The sequence below is a fragment of the Notamacropus eugenii genome, chromosome 5, assembly GCF_028372415.1.
Source record: "Notamacropus eugenii isolate mMacEug1 chromosome 5, mMacEug1.pri_v2, whole genome shotgun sequence".
Classification (NCBI taxonomy): Eukaryota; Metazoa; Chordata; class Mammalia; order Diprotodontia; family Macropodidae; genus Notamacropus; species Notamacropus eugenii.
In genome coordinates this window covers 343637178-343649630 of record NC_092876.1, presented here as the reverse complement: position 1 = coordinate 343649630, position 12453 = coordinate 343637178, and the positions used below count along the sequence as shown (strand labels likewise).

At 40.2% G+C, this 12453-nt stretch overlaps 1 protein-coding gene across 1 annotated transcript in view; it reads right to left on the bottom strand.

Moving 5' to 3' along the window:
- The window catches only part of FBXO40 (F-box protein 40), a 49495-nt gene extending 40197 nt beyond the window's left edge, over positions 1-9298 (bottom strand). Inside the window, exon 1 of the mRNA XM_072613831.1 lies at positions 8865-9298. The gene's annotated coding sequence lies outside the window, so the exon portion shown is untranslated. The remainder of the gene's footprint in view (positions 1-8864) is intronic.
- Between the last annotated feature and the right edge of the window lie 3155 nt (positions 9299-12453).

Sequence of the window (12453 nt, the reverse complement as noted above, 5' to 3'; positions counted from 1 at the left end):
TGCAGCTGACAGGGGTCAGAAACTGAGAGTAGTCAGGGCAGAAGGAGGAACACAAACAGCACTGCAGGTGCTTTAGCTCTCTCTATATAAGGTCAAGTTAAAATTAGCGCAGTGCCTGACACATATAAGGAAGCACTTACATTCTTATTGACTTAAAATGAGAGGTTTTCCTTAAAAGAGACATGAAAGCCGAGGTTTAAAGTATAGATTGCTGATAATTAACTGCATAGTGCTTTAAAGCCTCTTATGTAGCTTCCTTAGAGTTTTATGGAGGTAGTTGAATTATTATTACCCACATTTCATAGATGAAGGAGCATCGACTCAGAGAAGCTGAATTAATTAAGCAGAGTTGGTTAGCTAGGGTTGGACCTGGGAATCCAACTCATGTCTGACTCTAAGACCAGGGATCTTTCCTTTACTAGAGGCAAGCCTGCAGGAACATGTAGAGGAAAACATCCTCCGTATGGAGAGGAAATCCTTGGGCATGGGCAGCAAGAGGTCTAAGGACTGTAAGCAGCCGAGGGCCGCAGGTTGTGCAGGCCTGCTTTGCTACATGCTGCCTTTAGACATCTCTCAGTTTGTGCTATTGTAATGCACTCACTGTCCCCCTTACATGGAATTTTCTCCTTTTTTATGTGCTTCCTGACTTCCCCATTCTTCATTCCACACCTGACTAAAATCCCTTCTTCTATAACAAGCCTTTCCTAATCCTCCTTAAGAGCTGGTTCCTTCCCTCTATGGATTATCTCCAATTTATCCTGTCTACATCTTGTTTATACATCATATTTCTGCATGTTGTTTTCCTCATCAAAATGTGAGCTAACTGAGAGCAGGGATCACCTTTCTTTGTACCTCATTGATTAGCAGTGTCTGGCACATAGCAGGTGCTTAATAAATGCTTGTTGACTTGGAAAAAGGATTATATGATCTCCTTGGTTAAGCAAACTATGTGCAAAGCACCACCATTCACTATTCACAGGGGAAGTGTGTGGTACCTGAGAAGAAATAAGATCTTGTAACAAATAAAAGAAATCAAAAGAATATAAAAAAATAATATATAAATCTACATGGTAAATAAATAAAATAAAATATTATACAAATAAAGATAAAAATAAGAAAAAAATCTTGTAACACATTTATTAATATGTAAGTGAAGAAATGCTAAGAAATAAAATCTTGTAACAAATGTAATAAGCAAAACAAGTTAAACCATTGGCCTTATCTGAGAATGCGTGTCACACTCTGTCCTTGTAGTCTATCATCTCTTTTTTTTGAAAAAAAAAAAAAAGACAAGACTCAGATGTATATAACAAAAGCTCTCAGTTTGTTATACAACACTCTTTTCTGCTCTTCTTTTCACATTGTATATTGAAATGTTTGTGTCTATTGATGATTCCTAATAAAGTAGATCTAAACAGGATCTCAAGTTACCGAATGGGCTACAGAATGAGCCTCAAACCCTCTCAGGGGACCTGGGAAAATAACGCTTAATATCATTTTAACCCTTAGGGCACTGTTTGTTTCCCAATCACGAACCTTAGAGTGAGGAGTGATACCACACTCTCCCTTACCTCTCAGAGCTCACTGTCCTAATCGCTGGCAGCAGACAGTCAATGAATCAGCAAGTATTCTTAATAAGAACATGCCAGGCCCTGCTCGAGGTGCTGAGAATACACAAAATGTCTCCCCCTCCCTGTTGGAAGAGACAGCTTGGACAAATATAAGTATAGGGATAGGGACTAGACTAGTAAATTCATTACTGTAGAGAACTCCCAGGTGAGGAAATTTCCTCTGCTAACTCAGGTTGGCATCTTCTCTGCATCTTACAGTCTTAGAGGGTTGCCTAAGGTACTAAGAAGTAAAGTGATTTGTCCAGTCACATATTCAATGTGTCAAAGACAGAAACTGAACTGACGTCATTCTTTCACCCGTCAGAGATGAGAACTTAAACCTAGATAGTCTTGGCTTCAAGGTTAGCTCTATATCCAGCCTGCTTCTCTCTCTCTCTCCCTCCCTCCCTCCATTCTTCCCTCACTGCACCCCTCTCTCCCTCCCTCCTTCCCTCCTTTCTTTCTTTTCTCTCTTTCTCCTTTCCTCTTTTTTCTCTTTCTCTTTGCCCTCTCTCCCTCTCTTGTCCCCTCCCCTCTTCTCTCCTCTTTCCTTCTTTCGTTCTCCCTTCCTTTATCTCTCTCCCTTCTTCCATCCATCCCTCTCTCCCTCACCTTCTCCTCCTCCTCTCCTTTCTTTCTCTTCCCACCCCTTTTCTAAATGCACATATGTATATAGAAAATAAATACAAGGTAATGGTGGTGAAAAGGCATCGACAGTTGGAAGCATAAGGATAGACTTCATGTAATAGGTAGTGTCTGAATTTTGAAGGAAGCAATGGGTTCTAAGAGGTGAGATGAGGAGGGAGTGCATTCTAAATATGGAGCAAAGTTATTTGCAAACTCATGGGGACTAGGGATTGACAGGACATTTTTGTATTCAAGGAACAAGCAAGAAGACCAGTATTGATGAACTGCAAGATACAGGAAGTAGAATAACATGTAATAAAGTTAGAGAGGCAGGTTGAGACCACGTTCTGAAAAGATTTAAAAGACAAATGGAATTTATATTTGCTCCTAAAAGCAATAAGAAACTATTGAAATATTTTTATCAGATCTGATCAAGAGAAGTGATATTGTAAGATACATACTTCTAGAAAATCACTTGAGCAGCTACGTAGAGGACAGTAGTGGGGAAGACCCTTGATTCAGAGTCACTAATAAGAAGTCCATTTAGAAGGTGATTAAGACCTGAACTGAGGTGGTGGCTCTTTGAGAAAGAATGGGAGGAATGCAAGGGATGCTGTGGAGGTAGAAATAAACAAGATCTGGCAACTCACTGGATATTTGGGGTGAGGAGAGTGTGTGAAGTTGAGAATGACACAGAGGTTGTGAACATGGAAGAATGGAAGAATTGTGATGCCCTCAGTAGTAATCGGGAAGTTTGAAAGAACAGAAGATTTAAGAGACAGGGGAGAAAATGGGTCTATGTTTTAGACTTATTGAGTCTGAGTTACAGCACAGCCAGTTTAAATCGCTCAATCAATCGGCAGTTTGAGACGCTCACCTAGAGCTAATAGAAAGCCTAGGGATAGATGTGTAGATCTGAGAATGATCTGTATAGAAATGAACATCTCTATTTGGGTGTCTCAGTAACAACTAAGATTCAATTTGTGGAAAACTAAATTCATTATCTTTTCCTTGTGTCCAACAGCCCAGTCAGTGGCAATTGTCCCACCATCCCCTCAGTCCCTCAGGCTCACAACCTTGTCCTTATTTTTTATTTCACTGTACCCTTTACCTCCTATATCCAGTGAGCCACCAAGTATTATCACTTCTTCCTCCCCAATGTCTCTTAAACAGAGTACAGGATCTGTAGTCAGGAAGACGAGTCTTCCTGAATTCAAATCTGTCCTCAGATGCTTATTAGCTGTATGACCCTGGGCAAGTCACTTAACCCAGTTTGTCTCAGTTCCTCATCTGTAAAATGAGTTGGAGAAGGAAATGGTAAAGTCATTCCAGTATCTTTGCCAAGAAAATCTGGAATGGTATCAAAAAGAGTAGAGCATGACTGACAAATGACTGTTATCATGCATGATTTGGTGTTATCATTAAGTGATTAAAGGAAAGACATCTTCAACCTTTGAGAAATCATCTGGATCCAGTAGGACTGGAGCTCGAGTAAGACTGAAGGATAAAGGGTGAGCCTACCTGAGTCAGAGAAAGAGATAGCAGTTTTGAATAGGCCCGTGCAAGTGAAGGCAGAGTTAGAATAACTTTGAATAATTACGTGAGTTTTAATTAATTAATCCTCTATAGGAATTTAGATTACTGAGAGTTAACTAAGAAAATCATCAGTGTTTGTGAGCACAACCAATGCAGAATAGGGCATTCCAAAGAACCTGAAGCTGTTGAAAGAGAGGCTGTTGGAATGGGCCTATATGCAGAAATGTTTGACAGATGTTGAAAATTGTGGGCCAAAAGCTGAGAACAACAAAAAAAATCCTTTCATCTGACCAACTTAAATTTTTTGAAATTCAATTTCATTTCTTCAAATAACAAAAATCTATTTTTTCTCCCCCTTCCCACATTGTACAAAACAAAACAAAACAAAGCATAAGTCTTGTGACAAGTGTACTTAAGCAAAACAAATTCCCACATTGGCAATGTCTGGAATGTCTCACTTTGTTCCCTGAGACCACTGCCTCTAGGTCAGTAAATAGGTAGGATTCTTCATTATTGGTCCTCTGGAATGATGGTTTCACCTACTTAAATTAATATGACCTTTTTTTTAGATGAAAAAGAAACCAGCATATTCTCATATAATTCTGAAAGCTGCCAGAATCTTGTCAGGTAACAAGGAGACAGGGAGAATTTATTATGAACACTGTAGGAGCCAGAAAGCCAAGCAGAGAGCTACTTGTTTCCTGGGAATAGGGTTGATAAAGAAAGTGAGATTATTCTGGATAGGTCTAATGGCAAAACCTAAACTAGGAAGTGACAAGAGTCTGAGGAACTGACTGATACTTTTGAACTTAGGTAAATTAAAGTAGAATTGGCATTGAAGTTTTTAATAGTGGCCGGCACAGGGGAAGCCATTTGAGGGGAAGGGGAGTTCTTTGACCCCTTCAAATCATTCCAAATAGATATGTGGCTAATCATTCTGCTGATATGCAAAGCTGGACTTGGCTACTATAATCAGCAGCTGTTAATAGATTAAACATGGAAGAGATTCTTTCAGTTTTTAAATAGTTACATGGAGATAATTCTCAAGTTTGCATCATTAAACTTGCCTTACTGGGCAAGATGTGTTGATATCAACATGGCCTCTCTGGACTATGCCATCAACATCTTCCCTCCACTGATAACAACCTCAACATCACCATCACAGCCACCTGAACAGTTTGCACAATACCATCTCTTTAGCTCTCCATTTGCATTCTTTGCCTTTTCATTTTTAAATTTAAATTCTTATATCAATTGTTGCATTTTTTAAAAATCAGACCTGTGATTTCACTAGTGTAAGGAGTTCCCATTTAGAAAAGTTTCTCCAAGACGCAGATTGACTACTTCTCTGAAATAAAGTCTTAGAGAGTTTCACACAGGTACGCAAGCCTTCCCGACTCTAGAACTGGCCCTCTGTCAACTATGCTATGCTGGCTCATGCTGTTCAATTTTGTTCATCCTTTCATGTCATATTATTTGTATAATCCCCTTTGTGCTGGCCAAGGTAGTACTTGGTCATGTGGCTGCTTTATATATAGCTAGAGGTCATATAAGGAGAGGAAGATGGTATCCAAATGATGGTCTTGTGGGTACTCAGGTTCCTCCGCTGGTCTAGGGAGTCATAGGCTCTTTGTTGAGGTTCAGTGACCAGGGCAGTCATAACAATAGCTGACGTTTACCAAGTGCTTGAGAAATTACACAACACTTTCGTATATATTTTCCCATTTGATCCTCATGACAACCACAAGTTTTACAAGTATTTTTATCCTCATTTACATAAGAATAACTCAGAGAGGTCAAGTTACTTGCCCAAGGGTCACATAACTATTAAATGACAAAACTAGGACTTGAACCCAGTTTTTTTCTAGCTTCAAATATAGTGCTCTTTCTACTGTCCTCCGTTACAAGGAGCTGATTGCACATTTCCTTAAAGCCTTGGATTCCTCGATTCAGATAAAACCCAGTATTATTATTATTTAGTAGTAGTAGCTGTTGTTCAGTTGTGTCCAACTCTTTGTGACCCCATTTGGAGTTTTCTTGGCAAAGATATCGGAGTGGTTTACCATTTCCTTCTCTAGCTTATTTTACATATGAGAAAACTGAGATAAACGGTAAACAGAGTCAAGCATGACACAGCTAGTAAGTGTATGAAGCCAGATTTAAGCTCAGGTCTTCCTGACTCTAAGCCCAGTGCTTTATGCATTGCATCCACTAGCTGCCCATAAAATCCATTAACGAGTTAAATAAATGTATGGTGAAGATGATCGATTTATAGCAACGATTCATATCTCAGATTCCCTTTTCCTCCGTCACACCTTCAAACAAAGGAACAGAGAGCAGTTGGTTGTTGGGAATGCTGCTTCCTAAATCATCTGAGTCTTTGCAATGATCTTTGGTTTGGCTTTGCTGGAATTAGACTGTGGGACCTTGGATCACCTAAGTCTAATATCCTTCTTTTTAAAGAGCAAACTAAATAGTTGGATCCTATGTTCCTACCAACATCCTAAACATCCCTTGCATTACACATGCCAGTTGGTCAGAAGCCCTCAGCAGAACCTCAGCTCAGGAACACTAAACCAGAGTTTTGATAAAGTAAGAAATCAAACATAGCACCCCTGTCATTCAAGAAGGCCACTCCCCAGGAGCAAAGGTAGGAATTATCTAACTATATTTAAAGGATCCTCAACATCCTGGGTCATTAATATCTAGAAGTCCTCCAAGCCTTTTTCCTTTCATCCCTATGAAGCATTTGTCTGTTTCTGTTATTAGATCATTGTCTCTTGCATAGTACTTCAAGTATGCTATACATACTTAGATCTTTAATTATTTGGATTACAGAACTTTGTTTAGAAAGTGTACTTTTAATTGCTTTCAGACATATGGTAATCTCAAATTAGGTTTGCTAAATATTTTTTAGTGGGAATCTTTAGGGGACCTGCTATGGCCTACATACTAAAGATTTGGAGCTTGGATAATTGAAAGAACAGTGGATTTTTCTTTAGATAGCTTGGGTTTGAATTCTGACTCTGCCTTTTGCTAGCTTTGTGACCTTGGTCAAGTCAGTCTTTCTGCATCCCAGTTTGTTCATTTCTGAAATGATGTATTGGACTAGGTGATTCTAAGATCATTTCTGGCTCTAAATTTATGAATTGCTATAGACTGCAGGGTAGTGGAAAAATGGTGGCAGTAAATGTAGTAAACTTGGGTTCTAGTTCTCTGCCCCTACTTACTGGATACTTCAGGAAAGTCACTTCTCTCTGAGATTCAATTATAATCTATAGGGATTGGATAGAAGCTTGCCCTATTCATTGTCATTTTATTGGTACAGTGGATTTTCACATGAGGAAATGGCCTCTAGCAATGCAAGTCTATACGTTCTCAGAGAGCTATCTAGAGTCTTTTTATATTAAAAGACTTGCCCAGGCTCATACAACCAGTATGCTCTATGTAGACAGAGATCCTTACTTTTTGGTGCTAAATTTCTTTCTTAAGGATATGCTTTAAGCCTCAGTCACTCTGGCTGTCATTGATTGGGCAACAATAGGTCCCAGTCCAAGTCTCACTTAGTTACCTTTTGGGCACTGGTGACTCAGAGTGAGTGCTATAACAATTGTTTCTGTTTTGTCTAGAAACTTTGAGGGTCTTTCCTTTCCAGATAGAATTTTATTTTTTGACTAGGTAAAAGAGGCTGTTCTTTGCCTCATCTCTTGCCTATCCTTAATGGTTGTTGCCTCAGTCAAACTTGAGACCTGGGACAGACCTTAACTTAAAAAGGCCAAAGTCTCCCACTGTGTCCAGGGTCATCTCCAGTCATCTTGATCTATATCTGGCCACTGGGCACAGATGGCTTAGGAGGAGATAGTGAGGCAGGTGACTTTGCACAACTCTCCCTCACTTAAGTTCAATTCACTTGCAAGTCATGGCATCACCTTTCCCATGTCATGCATGGTCCTCTTCAAGAATGAACGACAAAACAACCACAACAACCACTGATATGAGTTGGTCTGGACTTACTTGAACTCAAGTCTTCCCAGGTAAAATGGGAGAGTAGGATTAGTTGATCTGTAAAGTATCTTCTTTTATTGGTGTTATTGAGCCATTTTGGTCATGTTCAATTTTTCCTGGTCCCATTTGGGGTTTTCTTGCCAGAGATACTGGAGTGATTTGCCTTCTCTAGCTCATTTTACAGATGAGGAAACTGAGACACACAGGGTTAAGTGACTTGCCCAGGGTCATACAGCTAGTTAGTGTCTGAGGCTCAATTTGAACTCAAGACGTTGAATCTTCCTGGTTCCCAATCATCCATTCGACTACCTAGCCATCCAGTTTATCATTTTATACCTTACCTGTCTCCTTATCTGCAAAATGGGGATAGTAAAATTCATCTAATCTACTTCACGAGAAAGCACTTTGTCAGAACCAAATGAAGTGTATGTGCAAGGATATCACAATTAAAGGGAAAGAACAACATAATGAAACTATACACTATGTGAGGTGTTCTAATGACTAAACTTAGCCCTAGAGAAGAGATAACAGGATTTACCTTCCTCTTTTCCTTGGAGAGGTGGGGGATTGCCCCTGGGTATAGCTACTCTCAGACCAGTAGATGTAATTCAGGATTACTGATCCAGACAGGAAAATTAATCCCAGCTAACTTCTTTTTCTTCTTTGTTACAAAGGGACATTCAGCGGATGGAGGGGAGAGTATATTCAGAAATAAAGTGACAGAAAAACTAAAGATACATCACCCAAAATCATTTAAAAGTGTTTTGTAAGTTTTAAAAGTTATAAAAATCAAGAGTGAGAATCTTTCAGCCCCTTCTCACTCTAAAAGCTAGGATTCCGAATGAATTCTTAAAAAAAAAAAAAAGATTCTTCTCTTAAGTCCCCTCCCTCACAAGCTAATTTGTTGATGTTATTAGTTTGTTTAGGGAATCTCTGTTTGGGATCCTAGAGAGTACAGAAAACAATTTTCTACTGTCTCCTCCCCCTGACCCACAACCCTAGCCTTCTCATTTCAGATCTTCTGGGTGTCTTGATGCCTGAGAACAAACATTGAATTGGCCAAGCCTTCCCACTGAAAAGTCTTACCTTAATCATATATCCCCTGCAATGATACCTGCCACACGTGAGTCTTCTGGCTTTGAGCAGACAGTTGATGAAAAGAGAAGCAGTGCCGTAGGGGAGGTAGAGAATAAGGGGAGGCTGAGAGAAAACTTCTGCAGAAATAGCTCAAGTGCCTGGATGTTAAAAATAAAACTATATCGCACTCGGCAATGTGACCAGGCTCAGCTTACGAGTTTTTTCCTTCTCCTGTATTTACTAGCAGTCTGTTACAACTAGGTTGTTGTTAAACAAGGAAAGTTGGATGGAAGGAGCAGCTGTTTTCTATCAGAGAGGTCTTTGCCTGAAGAAAGGAGGAGAAACTCCATAGGCAGGTCACTTATTAAATACACTGCCCTCCAGTCCCACATGCCTCCGGGTGCCCTCAGTAGGCCTCAGTTCTTCACTGCTGGTATATCAATCAGCAGGTACTGCTGGTCTAATTTTAACTGTGCCTTTTTATCTATGACTCTCATTGGCTGAAGCTGCAACTAGGAGAGATGATATGTAATTCAGTTTCTCTTATTTCTTCTCTAACCTCCTCTAGTAGCCCTCTCTGATCCAGGGGAAGGATTCTGATGAAAACAAACAACTTCTGTTGAATTTATTCATTCTCTCTCTCTCTTTGTGTATATATATACACACACACAAGCACACACACACATATGCCCTTATTGTATATATACGTGTGTGTATATATATATATATACACACACACAAGCACACACACACATATGCCCTTATTGTATATATACGTGTGTGTGTGTATATATATATATATACACACACACACAAGCACACACACACATATGCCCTTATTGTATATATACGTGTGTGTGTGTGTGTATATATATATATATATACACACACACACACACAAGCACACACGCACATATGCCCTTATTGTCTCCCTGGTTACCATATAAGGAGGGATTGTTTCATTTATTGTCTTTATATTTCTCCTTCCCAGCACAGTTCTGGGCACATAGTAAGTGCTTGATAAATACTTGTCAGTTGATTGTTTGATTGAGTAATTGCTAAGTGGGGAGTGAAGAAAACATAAAATTAAGATAGGACATGGTCCCTATCCTTTAGGAACTTTAGGATCTGAGTTTGGTGATACATATGTGCAAATCATTTTAGCACATGATAACCTGAGTTAATTGCATAAATGTGTAACTGGGTATGAAGTTGTTTGAATGAGGCAGCAAAGTTCATCTGGTGAGCTGTTAGGAAGAGAAGCTTTGGAATCTCACTCTCCTCTGGCCCCCCCCTTTGGAATGTGGCTATTAGTCTTTTCCAGCTTCTCCTTTTCTCCTCCTATGGGGTTTGATCTGCTCTCTAATCTCCACCCTCATTTCCATCTTGGCAGAGGGGTTCCTCTGAGCATTCCTGGAAGGGGAACAATGGAGAACGCTTTAAAGAAGCAGGCCTCCTTCCCCCGCCACAGCAATGATGACTGGCTTGCTTTCACCTAAGGGAAAATCCTGGGCTCAGGCTTTATGCTACTTCGGGATTTTTATATTAAAAATATTTTAAAATGAATAAGATTGAATCCCTAGTCAGGGAGATTTACTTTTCTTCCACCAGCCCCTCCCCTATTTAGATAGAATCTCTCTCTCTCTCTCTCTCTGTGTCTCTCTCTGGCTCTCTCTCTCTGTTTCTCTCTGTCTGTCTGTGCCTTTCTCTCTCCTGTCTTTTTCTAACTCCTTAGTCACAAATAACGAAGCACACAGACATAAGAAACAGCTCTGATCAATCACTTTATTTGGCTGGCAAATTAAAAACTAAGTGGAAATTGTAAACAAATTTTCAAGAACAAGAAAACTTTAGATTTAACACCTGCTGCCTGACTCAGGAAGGGGAAAACGAGAGACAGGGCATGTTACCTTTCCTTATCACACTTCCCAGAGAGAAAAGTTTCCTAAGCATCACTCCACTTGACACACTCATCCTTAGGGGTTTGACCAATAGAGGTGGCTGTTCACACACCAGCTATGCCAGCCACCCCAATGCTCTTCTCTCTCTGTTTTTCTTTTGAAGTCCTTACTCAAACTCTTCTTTCAAAGTCATGCTCTTACAGGCTCCTCTATTAACACTGTATCCTGATTCTTATGATGTTTCCCCTCTAGCAACTAGGGGGGAAAACAGCAACATTGTCTCCTTGAGACATATTCAGGTTCTACATCTCTTAGAGGCTCTCCCAATGGGGACTTTCTCTCCACTTGTAGAGAACTAGGCTTCAATGACCTGCTGCAAGAACATCTGATGGCAAGGTTTCAGTTGGGGAAAATCATTAGTAATTGAGAGGATCAGGGAGGACGTTCTAGACAATACGGCACTGGAGTCAGGCTTTAAAGGAAGGATAGGAATTCAGTGGGTGAGGAGAAAAAGAAGGGAGTAAGGCATTTCAGAGAATAGGAACACTATGAGAAGAGGACCAGAGAAGGGATTGTTGCTGAAGAGGACCAGTGACATCATGGAGGTGATGTCAATTGTGAGTGAATTGGATGTGTGAGGCAGAGTCTCACTCTCTCCTCTAGAGTCTTTGGAATCCAGTGGCAAGACATAGGTCAATATGACTGACGATGGCCCAGACCAGGGAAATGAAAGGTTAGAGTGTCTACAGTAGTCTAGGTTGACTAGAGCATAGAGAATGTAGGGAGGGAGTAGCATAAGCTAAGCTGAAAAGATAAGGAGATGTTGAGTTGTAGATGGCCTTGAACAACACAAACAGAGGAGTTTTATGACTAGCCAGATCTATGTATTTGGAAGACATATGGTTGCAGTGTGAAGGGTGATTTGGATAGGAATAGTGGGAAAGGTAAGCTCTATTAAAAAGCTATTATAATAGTCCAGGCAGCTAGCAATAAGGTCTTCTTAGACTAGGAGGAAGTCAGTGGGAATAGAGAAGATGCAAAAGATGGAATCTACTGGACTTTGGAATTATTTGCATGTAAATGGTGGGGGAAGAGTCAAGCATAACCCTGAATGTTTGACCATGAAACAAAAAGAAGAATGAAAAAAATCAGTCACAAGTGAAATCAAGAAAAGGAGCAGGTGCTGGAGGAAAGATTGTAAACTTTGTTTGGGACACTATCCTACCCCTTCAGCTTTATTTTCTATTTCCTTCCCCCCGCCAGAACTGCAAGGCTCCCTACACTTCAAAGACACCATGCACTCTCCTGGCTTCAAGGTTTGTCTGTTTCCTATGGCTGGACTATTTTTCCTCCTTTTCTGAAGCTCTTCTAGAGCTTAACTTTGAATGCCATGTTTTCCATGTAGTCTTTCCTGATCTCTCCTTTGGTAATATCCTCCCCTCACAGACATCACTTGCCTTCTGTACTTATCTAATGTAACTCAGGACACCCTAGCCCCCACTGTTTTAAATTCAGATATGTTACATTTCATTCCTCCCCAAGGTCCCAGTACCCTTAGATGGCTTTGGGATATCTAGGCTCTTGGCAAATGGCACCAGGCCCTATTAATGGTGTTCCCCCAGAAATGGGGGGGTTCCCTGTGTTCTAATTCTATTTAACCACTCACAGTAGGATTAACTTTTACAGAGGAATATTTA